General features: G+C 42.1%; 1 protein-coding gene across 1 annotated transcript in view; it reads left to right on the top strand.

The window, feature by feature from the left end:
* The first annotated feature begins 1,918 nt into the window (after positions 1-1,918).
* Positions 1,919-15,941, top strand: part of LOC123518312 — a 301,357-nt gene continuing 287,334 nt past the window's right edge. The window contains exon 1 of the mRNA XM_045279061.1: positions 1,919-1,939. The gene's annotated coding sequence lies outside the window, so the exon portion shown is untranslated. The remainder of the gene's footprint in view (positions 1,940-15,941) is intronic.

Here is a 15,941-nt window from a genome sequence, read left to right as displayed (position 1 = left end):
GTTTCTCTTTGTGACGTGTGTGTGTGTGTGTGTGTGTGTGTGTGTGTGTGTGTGTGTGTGTGTGTGTGTGTGTGGGTGTGGGTGTGTAATGTTCATGCACGCTTTTATTCACTTTTTTATTGTTATGTATATAAATGGGACACACACACACACACACACACACACACACACACACACACACACACACACACACACACACACACACACACACACACACACACACACACACACACACACACACACACACACACACACACACACACACATTTCTGTCATCTTCTTACACACACACACACACACACACACACACACATTTCTGTCATCTTCTTTTCTGTAAAACCTTTTCATAAAATTTGAGAGGAATCAACTAAAGAAGATTAAACATTTTTCTAACCAAAATTATTACATTCAAAATTAGTCGGTTTTTTTTTTTTTTAAATGAAAAGGGAATATCAGAAGAAAAAAAATTGCTTCGTTCATATATCTTTCACTTTATTTTCTAATCAGTCGAATATCTTTTTAATTTCCGCTTTTTTCATAGAATTTTGTGTATTATTGTTTTGCTCTTATGTGAAATACTACGCTGAGCTTCACTTGTCTATGCAACACATTCTGAAATACTTCTGTGCCGCACCTCGACCACATTAAAGAGACTATAGTGGAAGCTATGCAAGTTTTGAAGGATGTTTTTGCCGTTCTCGTGACAGAAGGACAAAATTTATACATCACAAACAGGAGAAGCACTCTTGACAACTCGGCTTATTTTCTCCGTGGCCTTTTTAAATAGTCGTGGCGAAAGAGCAGAGCGCTTCTGATTTAGGGCCTGCCAATGGTGAGGCGATTTTATCTACAGTTAACCAAAGTGACTTATTGATATACTGTAACTATTTCGATCATAACGAAGCTTTCACGTCAAGTCACCGTCAGTCAGTAAGTGTGGCGTGTCACCAAAAGACACACACACACACACACACACACACACACACACACACACACACACACACACACACACACACACACACACACACACACACACACACACACACACACACACACACACACATACGAGGCGAGCAGGAACACTATTTCCATTTCTTTTTCCTCACTGATTGGAAATAGGGCAAATAAAATCAACCCACCACCACCACCACCACCACCACCACCACTGCAGACACAAACAAACCTCCACACGTCGGCCACGCAAACCTGTGGCCGCGGCGAGTCCTGCAGGGGAATGACAGGGGCACGTGACTCCCATCCTGAAGGCGCGGCAAGACAGACAGGACGCGAATGTAGGCCGTGAGGAGCTGCCCCCCACCCCCACCCCAAGGGCTTGTGTCCATCTCCTGAGCGTAAGAGTTAGAGAGAGAGAGAGAGAGAGAGAGAGAGAGAGAGAGAGAGAGAGAGAGAGAGAGAGAGAGGATATAAGTAAGTGAATTACTCCAGTCTCAAGGAAAAGAAACCTGAAAAGCAATACAGCGGTGATTGTGTTTCCTTTTCTCGAGTTATTTATTTTGTCATGAAGTTAATCATTGCCGCAGTGTGTCTCTCATATTCTTTAACATACAAGGTGTTTGCCACATTATTATTATTATTATTATTATTATTATTATTATTATTATTATTATTGTTGTTGTTGTAGTTATTATTATTTTTATTGTTATTATTACTATTATTATTATTATATGTGAATTTATGTTGTTGTTGTTGTAGTTGTTGTTGCTATTGTTATTGCTGTTGCTGTTGTTGTTGTTACATTGACTGTACTAACATTCAATCATCCATCTTTCTCCGCATGCCCTTCACTCCACGAATCCTCTCAACATCTCTTTCTTTCTCTCTTTCTTTTGCATGATTAGGTGCAATGGTTGGACAGAAAGACATATGACCTCCACCCACGCCATCCTACTAGTCCTTGGTGCCTCGCTTGAGTTTTTAGGTAAGATAAAATAAAACAAAATGATATAACCTAGACACTATATCATTTTGCATTCTTTTCGCTATTTTCACATTTGTATCGTTTCTCACTGTCATCCACTCACCGTCCCATCCATTCATCCACCCGCTCACCGTTTTCCATCAATTAATCCATCAATTTATTCATCAGCTCACCCGTCACACTATCCATCATGTAAAACACCTATCAGCCGACCCATCCATGCGTCCACCAGCCTGTCTGGCACCCCACCCACCCACCTATCCACCCATATCTTGCTAACTGCATGCCTCTTCTCCTCCTGCGGCCTCGCTGTACAAGGCTTTCTTCTTCCTCTTACCCCTATTCCGTTCATCTCTCTAAAGCACGCGTTAACCAGTGCTCGCAATCATTCATACCTTTCTCCGGTGAACTCTGGAACTCCCTGCCTGCTTCGGTATTTCCATCTTCCCTACGACTTGATTTCTTTTAAGAGGGAAGTTTCAAGACATTTGTCCCATACTTTTGGCTAATTCTCTTATAATCTTTAAGGGAACTGGCATTCCAAGTGGGCCTTTTATTTTATCTTTTGTTGTCCTTGGCCATTATCCCTTCTTGCATAATAAAAAGAAATATCAAACGAGCCACCCACACACACCCGTCTATTCACTTGCTTGTTGTTTTTGGCACTAGTGATTTTGTTTCTGAATGATGTCTTTTTTTTTTTTATTCTTTTATTGTTATCTTTTGCTATCCATGACTTTAGCTCCTCGTTTTGTCTTACCTATCTATTTCATCCACCTTTTTGATATGCCTCATTCTTTTCTTTGTTACATCTCTTAACACCATCCACTAGTCCATCATTTACTCCATCCAGTCAGCCACTTATTCACCCGTCCATCCTTCTCACTCATTCACTCTTCCAACAAACCAACCATCCACTCACAAGACCACACCTCAGTCACCCGCTAATCCATCCACCAGCCCGCGCGTCAGTCCATCCATCCACCCAAAAGCCCTGCTGTCAGTCCACCCAACTATCCACCCTGCGCCCATTGCCACCCCAGCAGTACAATGGGCAGTGTCGGCAGTCAGGCAGTGGTCTCACGGTCACGTCCCTCAGTGTCGCGGCAGTGGCCAGTAATTTACGACCCTTCCTGGCCTGAGACGCGACCACCAGGCACCGTGACTTGGGGGAAGAGAGAGAGAGAGAGAGAGAGAGAGAGAGAGAGAGAGAGAGAGAGAGAGAGAGAGAGAGATGGGGTGAGGGAAAGCCATAAATATGTTTGTTTGCTAAATTTAGTAACCAAATTACAGTTATAGTTAAGTTCTTTACCGTCTTAATTCTTTAACCTTTACTGAGCATAATACTTTGTCCGCCACCACCACCACCACCACCACCACCACCACCACCACCACCACCACCACCATCGTTAGTTCTACCACTACCTCCGCTTACCTTATCCAAGCGACCTATTTATCGACCAACTCGTGCACTATCATCAGGAGGAGGAGGAGGAAAAGGAGAAAGAGGAAGATGAAGAGAGAAGAAAAGGAAGAGGAGGAGGAGGAGGAGGAGAAGGAAGGGAAATATAGAAAAGATAACTTAATTAGCTCGCCACTGACTATCAAAACCACGGTACAAACTCGTTACGCAGGAAAAGCCTTCGAGCCATTTTAATGTTGAGTTGTATATATTCTTCTTTCGTTATTCATTTTTCATTTTCTTTTGTTCCGTTTGTAATTCTATCGGGTTTTTTTTTTGTGGGTATTTGTTGTTTTGGTTCTTCTTTTTACTCTTTACTTTATCTCTCTTCATATTTTTTTTTTAACCCATTCTATTTCGCGAAAACCCTTTTACTGCCAAGGTCACCATTAGCATCTTAAACAGTGTAAGCTAACTAACACTTGTAATATTTAAGGGGCCGGCAATCAAGTGGGCATTTTTCTTTTTCTTTTTTTCTTTACCCTTGGCCAGCTTACTCTCTTGCATTAATATAACAATATGCAAGGATAAAAAGAGAGAGAGAGAGAGAGAGAGAGAGAGAGAGAGAGAGAGAGAGAGAGAGAGACTTAGTTAATTTACTTTCCTCAATGCTAGAGAACTATTACAGGGACATGTATAAAAATAATGGTTATATAGATGTACAGATAACGACCCATTCTCCCCCCAAAAAAATAAAAACAATGTCCAGCAGTGAAACGGTCAACTTGTCACTATACTCTTGATCCCATCCCATTCACCAGCCTGTCATTGAGTCCGTTCACCACTACTACTTAGCTACTTCGTTTACACTTATTTGTACTGCCGTCTCTTCAAAAATTCCGTCGCTAATAAAAGACTGCGCTAACCATCTACAGCGAACGTTCGTTAATCTGGCGACTTGTTCTTGTGTTTTGCTTCTCTCTCTCTCTCTCTCTCTCTCTCTCTCTCTCTCTCTCTCTCTCTCTCTCTCTCTCTCTCTCTCTCTCTCTCTCTCTCTCTCTCTCTCTCTCTCTAACTATCTATCTATCTATCTTTTTTATTGATACAGTTCGTTACATATTTAGAGTGTTTTGTACAGGTTAAAGGGAGAATGATGAGTAGTTCCTATCTTAAAGCCTAATCCTACTGAATTATTTGTAACATTAAAAATAAACTCTAAAATACAAGAACACTTATACACTACAGACAAAGAAGACAAAGAAGAAATGATAAGGTTCACAAGTAACGTGTCTGTGTCACTGTCACTGCACTGTTACGCCTTTTACTGAGCCACTGATGCACCAACTTCTTGAATTTCTGGACACACTAAATTTTATTTTTTCTCTCTCTCTCTCTCTCTCTCTCTCTCTCTCTCTCTCTCTCTCTCTCTCTCTCTCTCTCTCTCTCTCTCTCTCTCTCTCTCTCTCTCTCTCTCTCTCTCTTGTATACAGTGTCCTGCATTAATTAAAAAAAGCCAGCCACCACCAGTAAATAAGCCAATTATGAATGACCCATTTCATGCATATATATTTTCCATACCGACAATACTAATACTCTTGCAAAATAGTAATGAATAAATAATGTCCTTCAGAGCGTAGGAATGGAAAATGATACTGGCGTTATTGTTTCAGCAGACATGACACCAAGAAATCAATGCATCGGGGTTATGAAGATTGTAGGCATACTAGTCGGTTTTATAGGAAGAACGCCCCTCCAAGAAAATAGATAAGTAAAAAGATAAGTTAATAATAAAGAAATAGCAAAATGAATAAGAACTTGCTTTTGTCCTCACCTGAAGTAATTACTGTATCTAATATAAACATAAAAGTGAGAGAATACTGATAAACTAAACAGAAAATGCATTATCCGTTAAGATGATCACAAGATTACGTAACTTATCGCATGAGGAACACCTTAAATGACCTAAAATCACTCTCTTACTAATCGCAGACTAAGAGACTTTACAACAGTCTTAAAAATCTTCAAGTGATTCATAAACATAAATTTCGATGGCCTTCTGACTCTTGATCGTACAGACTTCATTGGAAATACGAGTAGCGGCTTGAGGAAGGTGGATTAAAGGCTTTGAAACGAAATGAAGCCACATACTTTTTTTTCTCCGGTTGGGTCGTAACTGTTTGAAATGGCACGACTTCCATTGTTGTTATTATTAATTCAGGTCAAATTGGAAACTCTCAGAATTGGCCTCGATAAATACGTGGACGTAATCACCGGTTGACTCACTTTGTTCATTTCTTGTCTTTTTTTTATTTCGTGTTTTATTTCATTTTGTTAGATTTGTTCATTTTTCTACTAAATTTTTATCCATTTCTTGCCAGTATGATTGATATTCTTTGCTTCTGACTCTTTTATTTATTTTTTTGTGGGGAAGACGTTCAGATTAGTTTCTCCTCGTATTGAAAAGAATAGAAAGGTCACACTCCCGGGAATACTCCAGGAGAGGTACTTACGGGGATGTAGGCAGTGCTGCAGACTGAGTGATTCCCGTGTCCTCTCTTCCCGGTTCCTTTGTGGTCTCATTTATACAATTGAGCAGCTGCAGCCTGCCCTCTAAAGACAACTTCTACTACTTCCTACACTACACTACAACACCTTACACTTTTACACTCTCTTCAAATCAAAATTTAATAATGGCTTCACCACGCCCTGCCTCAGAGTCCCCTCTGGGAGGGACCATAAATGTCCCCAGGTCGGACTGCCCCTCTGCTGTCGACCTTGGGTGTCTTGACACTTCATCTAATACTTTCACTATCAATTTCTGCAACATTCGTGGCCTTCGTTCTAATTTTCAATCTGTGGAACACCACCTCTCCTCTACTAAACCTCATCTTCTCTTCCTAACGAAACACAGTTGTCTGTGACTACTGACAGCAGCCCTTTTCTGTTCCCTCCTACTTGCTCTATCCTCATTTTCAATCCAAAGCTGGATGTTGCGCATACGTGCGTAACGACACCACTTGCTCTCGTGCCCACAATCTTGAATCTTCAGAATTTTCTACCATCTGGCTAAGACTTCAATGTCACTCTCTAACTAAATTCATCTGTGCTGTATACCTCTCACCTAATTCCTCTGACTATGTAAAATTCTTTGACTATTTGACTTCCAAGGTGGAGCACATCTTATCTCACTTTCCTTTTGCTGAGATCTCCATTTTAGGGATTTCAATGTTCACCACCAGCTTTGGCTTTCATCTTCTTTCACTGACCAACCTGGTGAACAAACCTTCAACTTTGCTATCCTTCATGACCTAGAGCAGCTAGTGCAGTTCCCTACCCGTATTCCTGACCGCCTTGGAGACACGCCCAACATTCTTGATCTTTTCCTAACCTCCAACCCTTCTGCTTACTCTGTTAAACTTTCCTCTCCGTTGGGCTCCTCCGACCACAATCTAATTTCCGTTACCTGTTCTATCACTCCAGTGCAGCCTCAGGACCCGCCTAAGCGGAGGTGCTTCTGGCATTTTAACTCTGCTAAGTGGGAGGAACTAAGGCAGTACTATTCTGATTTCCCTTGGGATGATTATTGTTTTCATGTCAGAGATCCTTCTCTTTGTGCCGAGCGCATAACAGAGGTGATTATCTCTGGCATGGAGCTATCATTCCTCATACTTTCTCTAACCCTAAAGCTAAAAAGCCTTGGTTTAACTCTGCTTGTTCTCGTGCTGTCAATGATAGAGGCGGCTCACAAACGGTTCCGTAGCCATCCAACTGCTGAAACTCATGCCCTATATATTTCTGCCCGTAATCATGCCAAATCTATTCTCCAACTTACTAAAAACTCTTTCATCAATAGAAAATGTCAAAGTCTTTCCAATTCTAACTCCTCTCGAGATTTCTGGCATCTAGCCAATAATATCTCTAACAACTTTACTTCTTCGTCTTTCCCTCCTTTACTTCATCCAGATGGCTCTACAGCTGTCTCTTCTTTTCTAAAGCTGAACTCTTCGCTCAAACCTTTGCTACCAACTCAACTTTGGATGATTCTGGGCATATTCCTCCTACTCCTCCACCCTCTGACTACTTCATCCCTAAAATTAAAATTCTTTATAAAGACGTTTTCCTGGCCCTCTCTGGCCTTGATTCTCGGAAGGCTTACGGTCCGGATGGAGTCCCTCCTGTTGTTCTCAAAAACTGTGCTTCCGAACTCGCTCACTGCCTGGTCAAACTCTTTCATCTGTGTCTCTCTACTTCTATTTATCCTTCTTGCTGGAAGTTTGCTCACATTCAACCTGTCCCTAAAAAAGGTGACCACTCCAATCCTTCTAACTACCGCCCTATAGCTTTGATTTCCTGCCTTTCTAAAGCCTTTGAGTCTATCCTTAATAGGAAGATAATGAGGCATCTATCAGCTCACAACCTTCTCTCTGATTGCCAGTATGGTTTCCGTAAAGGCAGATCTACTGGTGATCTTCTTACTTTCCTAACTGAATCTTGGTCATCCTCTTTTAGGGACTTCGGTGAAACCTTTGCTGTCGGCCTTGACATATCGAAAGCCTTCGATAGAGTCTGGCACAAATCTTTAATTTCTAAACTACCCTCCTACGGATTCTATCCTTCTCTCTGTACCTTCATCTCCAGTTTCCTTTCCGATCGTTCTATTGCTGCTGTAGTAGACGGTCACTGTTCTTCCCTAAAACTATCAACAGTGGTGTTCCACAGGGTTCTGTCCTATCACCCACTCTCTTTCTATTATTCATCAATGATCTCCTAAATCTGACTCAATGCCCTATCCACTCCTATGCTGATGATACCACCTGCATTATTCAACAGCGTTCAACAGACGCCCAACCCAACAACAATTAAATGACTCAAGGCGAGATGCTATAGGACGCCTAACTTCTGATCTTTCACTTGTTTCTGATTGGGGCAGAAAACCTGGTTTTGTTCAATGCCTCAAAAACTCAATTTCTACAACTATCTACTCGACATAACCTTCCAGACAACTATCCTCTCTTCTTCAATAACACTCAACTTCCCTCTCCTCTACATTAAACACACTCGGTCTATCCTTCACTAAAAATCTAAACTGGAAATTTCACATCTCTACTCTTGCTAAATCAGCTTCCAAGAAGTTAGGTGTCCTATGGCGTCTTCGTCCATTTTCTCTCCCTCCCAGCTGCTTGCTCTGTACAAGGGCCTTATCCGCCCGTGTATGGAGTATGGCTCTCATGTCTGGGGGATCCACACACAGCTTTACTAAACAAGGTGGAATCTAAAGCTTTTCGTCTTATCAACTCTTCTCCTCTAACTGACTGTCTTGATTCTTTAAGTCACCGCCGCAATGTTGCATCTTTATCTGTCTTCTACCGCTGTTTTCATGCTGTCTGCTCTTCTGAACTTGCTAACTGCATGCCTTCCCCCTCCTGCGGCCTCGCTGCACAAGACTCTCTACTTCTTCTCATCCCTATTCTGTCCATCTTCCTAATGCAAGAGTTAACCAGTATCTTCACTCCTTCATTCCCTACACTGGTAAACTCTGGAACTCTCTACCTGTGTCTGTATTTCCACCTGCCTATGACTTAAACTCTTTCAAAGAGGTGTCAAGACACCTCTTACGTTAACTGGACCCTCCTTTTAGATTTTTTGTTTTCTCTTTCTACTTTCCTCTTAACAGGGCCTGGCAACCAGCGGGATTTTTTTTTCCAACACTTTGTTTTCCCTTGGCCAGTGCCCTTGTAATGTATTCCTCCTCCTCTTTTGGGGGTTGTACTCTTTCAACCTATCCCATTACATCTTTGTCTTTTTCCTTTTGTGTTTTTAGTTTTCCTACCTTGAACCCTATGGTCCTCTTGCCTATAACTCACAGAATCTGCAGTGGTAGCATAGTTGCACAAACAGCCTTGTTAAGTCCAATACGGCTGTTGCTGTTTGTTCTTTCCTTTGTATATCTTTGCATCCCTCTTCCTCCTCTTTCTATCTATTACTCCTACTTTCTTCGACTTTCTCGCCTCGTTTTTCATCTTTGCTGTTTTCATCTTACCCCTTCCCTCCCTTCACTTCCACGCCCTTCCGTCCCCTCCCACCCCCACCCCAAACGAAAATAAGAGACGAGTGTGAGTTCCGATTAAAGTCAGTCCTTCGTCAGAGTTTCCACTTCTTTTCCTCACCTCATTGGGTGCGTGTGGAAGGTTTTAATTAATGGGTTGATTCATCAGGGTCGCTTTGGCTCGCCGTCACTGAAGCCAAGTGCGAGGCAGAGATGAAGGAGGAGATAGGGAGGTGTCTGAAGGAGGTGGTCTGAGAATGAGGAGGACAAAGAGGAAGATAGGAAGCTCAGGAGAAGGAGGAGGAGGAGGAGGAGGAGAAAGTCGTGGTGGTAGTGATTGAAAAAGAAAGACAGGAGAAGGTGTTATAAGAAGAAGAGGAAGTCAAGAAGAAGGAGGAGGAGCAGAAAGAAGATTACAAAGGATATGAATACAGCGAGACCTTCACGATTTTCCAAGGTTATTTTGTGATCAAGAAAGAGAACAAGAACGTGACAAAAACAGAAGGAGGAGGAGGAGGAGGAGAAGGAGAAGAAGAATAGAAGAAAGAACGGAACCAAACAAGGAAAAGGAGGAAAACGAGGAATGAAAAATAGGAATGGAAAAGAGGGAAGAAGACTGAAGTACGAAATGGAGAGGAAGAATGAAAGCCTGGAAAAAAATTGATAGAAAACAGGGAGGATTGTGGGAAGATAAGAGGGTATAAGAAGGAAAAGAAAAAAATGAGAGAGGAAACAGAGAAGGCGGAAAGAGGAGGAGGAGGTGGTGGTGGTGGAGGTGGTGGTGGTGGTGGTGGTGAAGAAAAGTTGGAAGGAAGTTTTTCATTTTATTATGGCAAGGAATTGGAAAGTAAACTGAAGTCTTGTGTTGTTATAATGTTTGTATGTATATTTCTTTGTGTGTGTCTGTGTGTGTGTGTGTGTGTGTGTGTGTGTGTGTGTGTGTGTGTGTGTGTGTGTTTGTTTGTATGTTTGTTTTGTCTTTGTGTTTGCTTTTGTGTATGTTATTTATTTGTTTCATTTATTAATTTGTTTGTTTGTTTGAGAGAGAGAGAGAGAGAGAGAGAGAGAGAGAGAGAGAGAGAGAGAGAGAGAGAGAGAGAGAGAGAGAGAGAGATTCAAACAGACACAAATTGAAAGAAAGGAAGACAATTAACCAATGAGCGTCGCCCTGCTAATTGCTCTCTCTCTCTCTCTCTCTCTCTCTCTCTCTCTCTCTCTCTCTCTCTCTCTCTCTCTCTTCCAAAATACTAATCTTTGTGCGTGTGTGTGTGTGTGTGTGTGTGTGTGTGTGTGTGTGTGTGTGTGTGTGTGTGTGTGTGTGTGTGTGTGTGTGTGTGTGTGTGTGTGTGTGTGTGTAATTCACTTCGGTCGCCTGCTGATCACCCAGTCAGTCTTCCCCATTACGGAGCGAGCTCAGAGCTCATAGACCGATCTTCGGGTAGGACTGAGACCACAACACACTCCACACACCGGAAAAGCGAGGCCACAACCCATCGAGTTACATCCCGTACCTATTTACTGCTAGGTGAACAGGGGCCACACATTAAGATGCTTGCCCTTTGCCTCGCCGCCTCCGGGACTCGAACCCGGACCCTCTCGAGTGTGAGTCGAGCGTGTGTGTGTGTGTGTGTGTGTGTGTGTGTGTGTGTGTGTGTGTGTGTGTGTGTATGAGCTCTTCATGGTTATATATATATTGGGTTGTCTCCACCACCTCTGGCGCTGACGTGGCTGGCGATGAGGACACAGGAAGGGCCGGAGGGCGTGGAGTAGGGGGCAGTGAAGAGGTGGGAGGAGAGAGCCGGAGGGAGGGCAGAGAGGAAGGGAATGTGAGAGGGAAGAAGGAAAGGAGGTGTGAAAGAGACGATGATTAGGTAATAAGGAAGGGATAAATGGAAGGAAAGAGGAGAAAAGAGCATGGAAAGTGATGGAAATATGGGACCAAATGAAGGAAGGAAGGAAGGAAGACAGGAGGTAGGCGAGAGATAGTGAACAGAGGAAGAATGAAGGAATGTAGGGAAATGTAAAGTCTTTTTAAGTGTCTCTTTTTGGACGCTTAGAATACCAACTGAGATTCTGGGCTATAACAATGGTGCCTCCTGAATGACTTGTTTCCTCTACCAGTGAACTAAGTGACGGGGAGAAATAGTAAAAAGGTTCAAGATTTCTAAACGACTACTTCTTCTTCAGGCAAAAGTCGACAGGAAACTGTTAAAGGAGGAGGTGGAGGAGAGGAGGAGGAGGAGGAGGAGGAGGAGGAGGAGGAGGAGAATAATGTAGTGATGAGGGTATGGTTGGAGAGAGAGAGAGAGAGAGAGAGAGAGAGAGAGAGAGAGAGAGAGAGAGAGAGAGAGAGAGAGAGAGAGAGAGAGAGAGAGAGAGAGAGAGAGAGACGACGACGACGAGAAGAAGAAGAAGAAGAAGAAGAAGAAGAAGAAGAGAAGAGGAGGAGGAGGAGGAGGAGGAGAATGTAGTGATGAGGGTATGGTTGGAGAGAGAGAGAGAGAGAGAGAGAGAGAGAGAGAGAGAGAGAGAGAGAGAGAGGAGAGGAGAGGAGAGGAGAGGAGAGGAGAGGAGAGAGAGAGAGAGAGAGAGAGAGAGAGAGAGAGAGAGAGAGAGAGAGAGAGAGAGAGAGAGAGAGAGAGAGAGAGAGAGAGAGAGAGAGAGAGAGAGAGAGAGAGAGGAGAGGAGGGGAGAGGAGAGGAGAGAGAGGAGAGGAGAGAGGAGAGAGAGAGAGAGAGAGAGAGAGAGAGAGAGAGAGAGAGAGAGAGAGAGAGAGAGAGAGAGAGAGAGAGAGAGAGAGAGAGAGAGAGAGAGAGAGAGAGAGGAGAATTTGGCACCACAGATTCATCAGTCGGAGAGCCTCTTGTACCTGTCTGTCTGTTCGTGTGTGTGTGTGTGTGTGTGTGTGTGTGTGAGTAGCTCCCTATTGGGCCATTCCTCTCCCCTTCCTCTATCGTCCCTTTTCTCCTTTCTTCCTCTCATCTGTTCTTGCCAACCAGCCTTACTTCCCTCTCTTTCATCCTGTTTCCTTTCTCTTCCTCTTTCTTTGTCTCTCCTTCTTCCATCTTCATTTTCCCTCCTTCCACCCTTTCGTACGTACATTGCTTCATTTTCTTTCTCTTTACTCTTCTCTCCAACTCATTCATTCTCTCACTGCTTCTCTCCCTCCCTCTCTCCCTCCTTACCTATCTGCCTCCTCACAAAACTCAATTTGACGCTAACTTGACCGATTTCAGAACATTTAGAGCGGCAACTTTAGGGAGCACTCGTGTGGAAAGGAAGGACAGGAGGAGGAGGAGGAGGAGGAGGAGGAGGAGGAGGAAGGCAAGAAAGGAGGAAAGGAGAATGAGGAAAGTGGTGAATGAATGGAGGATTGGAAGAGACAGAAAAAGAGATAGCAGCAAAAAAGAAGGCAGGAAGGGAAGACAAGGAAGGGAAAGGAATTTCTCTCTCTCTCTCTCTCTCTCTCTCTCTCTCTCTCTCTCTCTCTCTCTCTCTCTCTCTTCTTCTTCTTCTTCTTCTTCTTCTTCTTCTTCTTCTTCTTCTTCTTCTTCTTCTTCTTCTTCTTCTTCTTCTTCTTCTTCTTCTTCTTCTTCTTCTTCTTCTTCTTCTTCTTCTTCTTCTTCTTCTTCTTCTTCTTCTTCTTCTTCTTCTTCTTCTTCTTCTTCTTCTTCTTCTTCTTCTTCTTCTTCTTCTTCTTCTTCTTCTTCTTCTTCTTCTTCTTCTTCTTCTTCTTCTTCTTCTTCTTCTTCTAATTATCCTCCTCCTCCTCCTCCTCCTCCTCCTCCTCTCCTCTTCGTCTTCCTCCTCCTCCTCCTCCTCCTCCTCCTCCTCCTCCTCCTCCTCCTCCTCCTCCTCTCGTCTCCTCCTCCTCCTCCTCCTCCTCCTCCTCCTCCTCCTCCTCCTCCTCCTCCTCCTTTGTCTTTTCGCGTTCTCACATTTGTTATCGTTATCTATATCACCCTTTGTTTCTCTCTCTCTCTCTCTCTCTCTCTCTCTCTCTCTCTCTCTCATTTATCATCCCTTTGCTGTCTTATCTCTCTTTCCCTTATCTTCTTTTGTTTGTGTTTCTTATATATGTTTGTGTTTAGTCTTCCCTTTCTTTTTTCCTTCCGTTTTCTTTCACCTGTACTTTTTTTTTTTAAATGTCAGTTTTAATGTTCGTAATTATTCTTTATTTTTCGTCTGGTTTGACTTTATTGGTCCTCCATGGTGCTGTCTGTCCACCTCCATGAGCCTTCCTCCTTTGCACTCCTGTCTCACCTTGCATTGGTACTTTGTGTGTGGGTGTGGTTATGTAGACGATAGAGTAATGATCTTTGGGTGTTTTTTTTTCATTCTCTTTTTAATGTCAGTATTTTTTTTCTCATTTTCATCTTCATTCGTTTCGTCTTTTATTTCTTCGTCTTTTTTTTTCATGTTATGTAGACAATAGAGTGATGATATTTGAGTTTTTGTTGTTGTTTTTATTCTCTCTTTTGATATTAGTATTTTTTCTTTCTTTTCATCTTCATTCTTTTCGTTTTTTTTTTTCGTCTTTCATTTCTTCGTCTTTTTTTTTGCCATTGTTATTCTTTTTTTTATCGTTGCCCCCTTTTTTTGTATCGATGTTGAATATATTGGGTTTTTTTTCCATGTTTGTCTTTTTTAGTGTTTTCATCTTCCTTTTCTGCTTTTTCTCTATTTTCTTCTTTTCTTTTTTTCTTCTTTTTTCTTGTTTTTTCCATGTTCGTCTTTTTTAGTGTTTTCTTCTTCCTTTTCTGCTTTTTCTCTATTTTCTTCTTTTCTTTTTTTCTTCTTTTTTCTTGTTCTTTTTCGTCTTCTTTTTGTTCTTCTTTTTGTTGTTGTTGTTGTTGTTGTTGTTGTTGTTGTTGTTGTTCTTGTTGTTGTTCTTCTTCTTCTTCCTTCACCTCCTCCTCCTCCTCCTCCTCTTCCTCCTCCTTCTCATCATCATCATCATCATCATCATCATTATCATCATCATCATCATCATTTCTTTCATACTTTCCTCCCCAATTCCATATTATTTTCTATACAACATTATACCATTTCCTATTTTCTACCCAGAGAAGGTGAGGGGGGAGGAGCCTTCTTCTGTGCTATCCTGTCTAGTAAGGACCTAACTAAGGCTTTGTTGCTCTTTGGACTTCTTTTGTATTCCTTTGTATTCCTTTTCCCTATCCTCCACCTCTCTCTCTTTCTCTCTTCTCCCTGGAGCGTGGTCAAGACATCTGGGACGATATATTGTAAACTTCTTTGTAGCATCCGAAGGGTAGACATTTATCATAGTGATGGAGAGGGGCAGGAGCAGCAGAGAGGAGGCAGGCAGGGGCGGGGAGGAGACAGAAGGAGGGAGGGAAAAGATAAGATGGTAAGAAGGTAAAAGAAGATAAACAGAGACAGATGTGAGAGAGGGTATGAGGGAAATGCTTTTTATTCTTATTGGTAATATGATGTATGGAAGCTACACACACACACACACACACACACACACACACACACACACACACACACACACACACACACACACACACACACACACACACACACACACACACACACACACACACACACACACACACACACAGAGAGAGAGAGAGAGAGTGTGTGTGTGTGTGTGTGTGTGTGTGTGTGTGTGTGTGTGTGTGTGTGTGTGTGTGTGTGGGTGGGTGGGTGGGTGGGTGGGAGTGAGTGAGTGAGTAAGTGAGCGAGTAAGTGAGCGAGTGTGTGTGTGTGTGTGTGTGTGTGTGATGTTAATGATAGTAATAATAGTAATAATTATAATGATATCGCTAATAATAATAATGATACGAGTATTGATAACAACAACAACAACAACAACAACAACAACAGAAATTATAATAATAATAATAATAATAATAGTAATAATAACAAAATAATAACAATAACAACAATGATAATAACAACAATAATAAAAAATGATAATAGTAACAATGACAGTAGTACGTAATGGTATACCGTGTATTTCTAATGTCAAACAACAAATGAAATTATACTAGTGAAGAAATTTTGAGATGTAAACGAAAAAGAAATAAGGTAAGATCCAGTAAAATGTAAAAAATTAACGCCAAAGTACATAACATAATGAACTATTTACATCACACTAATCACAAGGTTTGAGGTTGAAATGGTGCTGTATTGTTGTCCCAGTGTGTGTGTGTGTGTGTGTGTGTGTGTGTGTGTCTCCATGTCTTCTACACACACACACACACACACACACACACACACACACACTCCATCTTCGTCACTTCATTACTCTTGGCGACAAAAATAATGGAAAAAGCGAAACAACAGAGTTAGAGACAAGGTGGGAGAGAGAGTATTTAATTCTCTCTCTCTCTCTCTCTCTCTCTCTCTCTCTCTCTCTCTCTCTCTCTCTCTCTCTCTCTCTCTCTCTCTCTCTCTCTCTCTCTCTCTCTCTCTCTCTCTCTCTCTCTCTCGTAAATATTTCCTCAAACTTTCCACACAATAAGACCTCAAACTTTCCACACAATAAGACGGACAAACACACACCAAATATTCTTACCACCACC

Source organism: Portunus trituberculatus, chromosome 43 (assembly GCF_017591435.1).
Source record: "Portunus trituberculatus isolate SZX2019 chromosome 43, ASM1759143v1, whole genome shotgun sequence".
In the NCBI taxonomy this organism is placed as follows: Eukaryota; Metazoa; Arthropoda; class Malacostraca; order Decapoda; family Portunidae; genus Portunus; species Portunus trituberculatus.
The sequence above is the reverse complement of the archived record's forward strand: the minus strand, read 5'-3'. Positions and strand labels throughout refer to the sequence as shown.